This window comes from Bubalus bubalis, chromosome 8 (assembly GCF_019923935.1).
Source record: "Bubalus bubalis isolate 160015118507 breed Murrah chromosome 8, NDDB_SH_1, whole genome shotgun sequence".
Taxonomy (NCBI): domain Eukaryota; kingdom Metazoa; phylum Chordata; class Mammalia; order Artiodactyla; family Bovidae; genus Bubalus; species Bubalus bubalis.
Window position 1 is genome coordinate 76,793,988 of NC_059164.1, and position 7,268 is coordinate 76,801,255.

General features: G+C 41.2%; 1 non-coding gene across 1 annotated transcript; it reads right to left on the reverse strand.

Moving 5' to 3' along the window:
- Window positions 1–212: 212 nt before the first annotated feature.
- On the reverse strand, window positions 213–319 carry LOC112586725. The gene has a single exon (XR_003111211.1). It is a non-coding gene; the product is annotated as a U6 spliceosomal RNA (small nuclear RNA).
- Window positions 320–7,268: the final 6,949 nt, after the last annotated feature.

Sequence of the window (7,268 nt, forward strand, 5' to 3'; positions counted from 1 at the left end):
CTCCTCATGGCTGCTCGCTCAACGCCATGCAGCCACCATGTTCTAGCTATTGTAAATAGTGCTGCAGTGAACAACGGGATACATGTGTCTTTTTCAATGTTGGTTTCCTCAGGGTATATGCCTAGGAGTGGGATTGCTGGGTCGTATGGTGGTTTTATTCCTAGTTTTTGAGGAATCTCCATACCGTCTTCCATAGTGGCTGTATCAATTTTAAAAATATGGAATGCTTCACGAATTTGTGTATCATCCTTGCACAGGGGCCATGCTAATCTTTTCTGTATCGTTCCAGTTTTAGTATATGTGCTGCTGAAGTGAGCACTAGAAACATGTTTATTATGTGTTCTTAAACAGATCTGTACATTCTTTGCAGAATGAGTATAACTTTCATTAAATGACTATCACTTTTCTCATTGCAGCAGTAAGCAGCATTCTTAGAAACAGCTAGATTACAAGTTTTCTTAAACACTTCTCTACATGAATTACAGATGGTTATAACTTCCAGTCAGTGATATAACACTGTTGTTAATGCAGCGAATAAGTAGTTCTCTGAAGCATCTTTATAACAAGTGTCTTTAAACGTTTCTCTAAATACATTGCAGATGGGTGCCACTTCCATTCACTTGGAAAATCACAGAGTGTTTTCACTCACCATTCAATTCTATTAGGATTTTAACTGGCTTCAGTTGCTGACTGACAGTGCACTCCAAGAGAAAATTAAGACCATCACAAGATTCTCTGTGCTTTGGGCAAGCAGCTCTCTTAGATAGTTAGATCTCAGGAAGAATTTTAAGGAACCCAGATTTTTGTATCTTTCCATATATAGAAAAGCACTAAAATAATTCACTTGAGATGTCTGTTCTTTGTGACTAGCAGTAATCTTTTAGCAAGATATATGCTGGACTGTGGGCTTCCCAGGTGGCACCAGTAGTAAAGAACCCACCTACCAATGCAGGAGACATTAGAGATCGGGGTTTGATCCCTGGGTTGGGAAGATTCCTAGAGGAGGGCATGGGAACCCACTCCAGTATTCTTCCCTGGAAAATCCCATGGACAGAAGAGCCTAGCAGGCTACAGTCCATAGGGTCACAAAGAGTCAGACATGATTGAAGCGTCTTAACATGCACACACATGCTAGACTCTAAGTGTCCCATAGCCAAAAATCACATATAAACTAGCTTCCCTCCATAGCTGTTCAGAGCAGTTCCCCCAGAACTACTGGGAGGCTGTCTCCTGGTCTGTCTCCAGTAAGTTCCCTGAATAAAACTTAAACGCACACTCTATTTTTTTTTTCCCTTGGCAGCACAGCATGGGGATCTTACTTCTCTGACCAGGGATTGAACTCTCACTCCTTGCATTGGAAGTGCAGAGTTTTAACCACTGGACCACCAGAGAATTCCCTTAAACTCACAACTCTTATGTTGTACATTTTTTTTTAAGTTGATGCACTGATAAAACAGTGTTGTAAGGCAGCATGCAAGTAGGATTCTTAGAAACATCTTTTTAACTGGTGTTGAGAAAGACTCCTGGACTGCCTTTGAGAATGGGTACAGTGTCTTCATCGGCAGCACACTGTTTTCAGTACAGCATGCAGTAGTGTTTTTGGAAACATCTTTATGACAAGTGTCTGTAAAAACTTCAATTCGTACATTGTGGAATGTGTATAACATTTGTTTTCTTTTTTTAGTTGTAATTAATTATTTCATTTATTTATTAAAAAAATTGAAGTATAGTTGATTTAGTGTTGTACTAATTTCTGCTGTATAGAAGTGATTCACTTATATACATATATACATTCTTTTTTATAACATTCACTTCCTGATATGACTTTTGTCAATGCGGAAAGCAAATTGTGAGCTTAGAAGAATCTTTCCAAAATTGTTCTTAATTCCATCCATGCCTTAATGAATGGGCATAACATCAATCACTGATGTAATATTGCTCTCAAGTCACCTACCAACCATTGTTTTTAGACATATCTTTATTTCATGTAGTTTTAAACACTTCGTGACATGCATTGCAGAAACAGTGCCACTTCTATCACCCAGGAAACACTGTTAACTTGGCAAGCAAGTAGCATCCTTAGAAACACCTTTATTACAAGGGTTCTCAAAACCTCTCTACATGCCTTGCAAAAGGAGTGCCCCTCCCTCCAGGGATATATCACTTTTCTCCACACAGAATGTGTTAATAAGTAGTGTTTCAGAAATGATCCTATTACAGTGTTTAAAACACTTTTGTACAAGCTTTATAGAACTGGTATAAGCTCCTTTGCCTGACATAAAACTGTTCTAAACACAGCAAGCAAGTGTTTCTTGAAATCGTTTTTATTACAATTGTCCTTAAACACTTCTCTATGTGAATTGCAGAGTGGGTGACAGGTCCTTTCTTTTGTATAAGCAATGTTTTCGGTGCAGCATCGGGTAGCATTCTTAGAAATGTCTTCTCATCAGTGTTATTTCACTTCTCAACATGTGCTGCAGGGCGGGTGCCTCTTCCATTCACTGACACATAACACAGCTCTCTATGCAGCCAGCAAATAGCATTCACAGTGACATCTATTTACTTTATTATAGCTATTAAACACTTTTTTACATGAGTTACTGAATAGGTATAAATTCCATTAAATGATATAATACTGTTCTCAAGACAGCAAATAAGGATTGTTATCAGACACAGCTTTATTACAAATGTGCTTTTAAATTTCTCTACATGCGTTGCCACATGGGTACCACTCCCATTCACTGTTTTAACATTGTTCTCAATGTAGCCGCAAGTACAGTCTTAGAAACATCTTTATTACAAGTGTTCCTTTTTTTTTTTTGATAGCTATTATTGCCTTAGATGCTTCTTTAAAAACTGAAGTATAGATGATAATGTTGTATGTTTCAGGTGTACAGCAAAGTGATTCACTTATACATACATATATATCTATTTTTTCTAGCTTGTCTTCCCTTATAGGTTATTACAAAATACTGAGTGTAGTTCCCTGTGTTATACAGTAGGTCCTTGTTGTTTATCCATTTTATATATGCATTGTGTGTAAATGTTAATCCTCAACTCTTAATTTATCTCTGCCCCTACTTCGGTAACCACAGGTTTGTTTTCTATGACTATGAGTGGATCTATTTCTGTTTTATATATGTTTCATTTGCATAATTTTTCTAGATTCTACATGTGTGTTATCATATGATATTTGTTTTTGTCTGGCTTACTTCACTTAGTATGATAATCTCTAGGTCCATCCATGTTGTTGCAAATGGCATTATTTCATTCTTTTTATGGCTGAGTAATATTCCATTGTATAGATGTACCACATCTTTATTCATCTGTTGATGGATACTTAGGTTGCTTTCACGTTTTGGCTATTATAAATAGTGCTGCTGTGAACAAATAGGGCACATGTATATTTTCAAATTATGGTTTTCTCTGGATATATGCCCAGGAATGGGATTGCTGGAGCATATAATAGTTCTATTTTTAGTTTTTAAAGGAACCTCCATACTGTCCTCCATAGTGGTATAAATGTTCTTAAACACACCTCTTCATGCCTTGTAGATGGAGTCACTCCCATCCACCAGTGTGCACTGTTCTCAATAAATAAATAAAGCAAGTACCATTCTTAAAAACACTTTTTTTTTTTTGCAAATGTTCTCAAATACTTCTCTCAATGCATTGAGAAATGTTTTTGCCACTTCCATTGACTGTTACAACTCTGTGGTCAAAGCAGCCAGAAAAAAAATGTACTTAGGAACATCTGTATTACAGGTAATCTTAACACTTCACATGCATCGCAAAACCTGTTCCATTCACACATATAACACTGTACTCAATGCAGCAGCAAGTAGTTTCTTAGAAAAATGTGTATTACAAGCATTCCCAACATGTCTGTACATGCAGAGCAGAATGCGCATAACGTCCGTTCACCGATACAACGCTGCTCTCAATGCAGCAAGTGTTAGTGTTCTGAGAAATTTCTTTAAGACCAGTGTATTTAAACACTTCTGTATATGCGTTGTTGATGCCTAGAACTGCCGCTTACTGACAGAAACTGTTCTCAACTCAGCAAGCAAATAGCAGTTTTAGAAACATCTGTATTATAATTGTTCTTAAACTCATCTCTCTATGCACTGGAGAAAGGTTATAAGCTTCATTCACTGATATAACACTGTTCTCAATGCTGCAAGCAAGCAGTTCTCAGAGAGGTTTTTATAACCAGTGTTCTAGGTGGTGTGGAGCATCTCTTTTTTCTCTCCCTTTTAATTAACAACTATTTGGATATCCTTAACCAAACAGAAGTTCCTCTGCACATCACATTGTACCTGGATATCCAGGAAGTTCTTACATATCAGATCTCAGTCATGGAATCCAAAGGAGTTGGCAAGCCACCCCCACTCCTATGCCCTGGGATTGGGTAAGAGGGGAGCTGGTTAGTACAGAACTAGGTGGTTGCTCATGGGCAATAAAGAATTTGAGGAGGGCCAGGGTGGCTCAGATGGTAAAGAATCTGCCTGCAAGGCAGGAGACCCAGGTTTGATCGCTGTGTTGGGAAGATCCCTGGAGAAAGGAATGGCAACCCACTCCAGTATTCTTGCCTGGAGAGTTCCATGGACAGAGGAGCCTGGAGGGCTACAGTCCATGGGGTCGCAAAAAGTCAGACATGACTGAGCAACTAAAAAAAGTCTGCCTGAGGGGAGATCTGTGTCATGCATCAGTGTGGGGTAGAGTTTGGATGCAGAGGAAAGGGTAGCACTTGCCAAGGGAGCCTCTTCCCCACGGCAAAGATGTAGAAGGCTGGGCTTCCTGCAGCTGCAGCAGCAGCAAGGTCTCAGGCAGAGTAGTTTGAAAGCAGCCTCTTGATGGAGGACAGGTAAAGTGAAAATGGTGAGTGACTGCCTGGCTCCTCCTGCTGGGCAGGTTATGCTTGGAGGACCTTATTTCTCCCCAGCAGCACTGGCTTTTCTGAGGCGGGACCTCCATGATGGGGAAGGGAGAAGAAAGGAAGCGCGTGATAACATCTGTGGGCTTTAAACATGCGCGGGTCCTGCTGGCTGCTTCAGGACTTCAGCAGGACCACCCACAAGCCTCTGGGGAGTATCCACTGGAAGATCTCCCCCTGGCCCCGCTGGCGTCTCAAAGCTCCAAGTGCTAAACCCACCCATATCTCCCCCTAGCCCCTGCCCTCAACTCTGCAGCCAGCTCCTCCTGTGTGCTCCCAAGTGTGGCAGTGAGACTAGGTTGCTGCTGCTGCTGCTGCTAAGTCGCTTCAGTCGTGTCTGACTCTGTGCAACCCCATAGACGGCAGCCCACCAGGCTCCCCCATCCCTGGGATTTTCCAGGCAAGAACACTGGAGTGGGTTGCCATTTAAGTGCATGAAAGTGAAAAGTGAAAGGGAAGTCGCTCAGTCGTGTCCGACTCTTAGTGACCCCATGGACTGCAGCCTACCAGGCTCCTCTGTCCATGGGATTTTCCAGGCAAGAGTACTGGAGTGGGGTGCCACTGCCTTCTCCAGAGACTAGGTTAGGTAATCGGAATACTCTCAGAAAGATGGACCAGGGTCTGTGGACAAGTGAGAATCAAAAAACTGAAGCTATAGTGCCACCTTCTGGAAGACAAAAGAGAGGTTCCCTGCAGCCAGCGTGGTGAGTTATGAGAACAAGAGGAAACACAGAAGGAAGAATTCCACCCCAAGAGAGAACGAGAGTGGAGCAAGTCTACCCCTTATAAACCTAGGATCCCTGAAGAAGCAACACCGAAGAAAAGTACCTCATCAAGGATAACCAGTAAAGAGACTTTAAACGCTGAAGCAGCAATACAGAAACACAAAGAACTTTAAAAGTCGAGGAAATACGCCATCACCAAAAGGTATCAACAATTCTCCAAGAGCTGAGCCCAAAGTCCCAGCACACTGCAATCTATCTGATAAAGAATTCAAAATAGCGGTACTGAAGAAACTCAGTAAGCTACAAAAAGAATTAAAACAGCTCAGTGGGTCTTCCCTGGTGGTGCAGTGGATGGGAACCCACTGGCCAATGCAGGGAACACGAGTTTGACCCCTGGTCCAGGAAGATTCCACATGCTGCAGAGCAACTAAGCCTATGTGCCACAACTACTGAGCTTGCGCTCTAGAGCCCAGAAACCACAACTACTGAAGCCCATGTGCCTAGAGTCTGTGCTCCACAAGAGAAGCCACCACAATGAGAAGCCCACGCGCTGCAGTGAAGAGTAGCCCTTGCTCGCTGAAACAGAGAAAGCCTGTTCAAAAGCAACAGACCCAGCACAGCCAAAAAAAAGCTCAATGATATTAGGGAAAAGATACATGAACAAAATGAGTTACTTATGAAAGACATTGAAAATATATAAAAAAAGGGCCAAACAAAAATTCTGGAGTTGAAGAATTCAGTGAATGAGTTGAAGAATGAAATAGCATCTGTAGTAAAGCAGAGGGAAAATAGAACAAATGACTTAGAAGAAAGGCATTTTGAAATAAAGAGTTATACCAGAACAAGGATAAAGAATAAAAATGAGGGGAGGGGGCTTCACTGGTGGATCGGTGGTAAAGAATCCATCTGCCAATGCAGGGGACACAGGTTCAATCCCTGGTTCAGGAAGATCCCACATGTCTCGGAGCCACTAAGCCCGTGCACCATGACTATTGAGACTGTGCCCTAGATCCTAGGATCTACAACTACTGAGCCCATGTACTGCAACTACTGAAGCCCTCATGGCCTGGAGCTTGTGCTCCACAATTAGAGAAAGCCCGTGCAGAAACAGACCCAGCAGAGCCAAAATTAAATGATTTTTTTATATGAGGGGAGAGAACCTATATGTTCTATGGGAATCAATCAATAGGGAATATACTTGAATAATCATGAATCCAGAAATTTGTAGTTTGTGGGTTCTTTTATTGTTTTAAATAAATATTCGCTTACACACCTAATTTCTATATTCCTTTCCTTGAAGGACCACCTTCCACAAAATGGATAAGCTGGAGGTCCCTGCAAATGCTAGATCCAAATCTTGGGCTTCAACGTTAACCACCCTTTATTAATACGACCCTTCTTCAATTTAAATACAACCATTCCTCTGACACTCCTACAAAAACATCTTGGCAATACCAATCAATCGTCATTGAGAAAATACAATCTTATATTATTTTTATTTATGCTGTTTTCCATCTTGCTAGCTAGTCTGCACATCCCATTATGAACCTGTTCATCCAGTCACTTGTGCATTGAAGAAACAAGTTCTAGATTTGTCACTCCTTCAT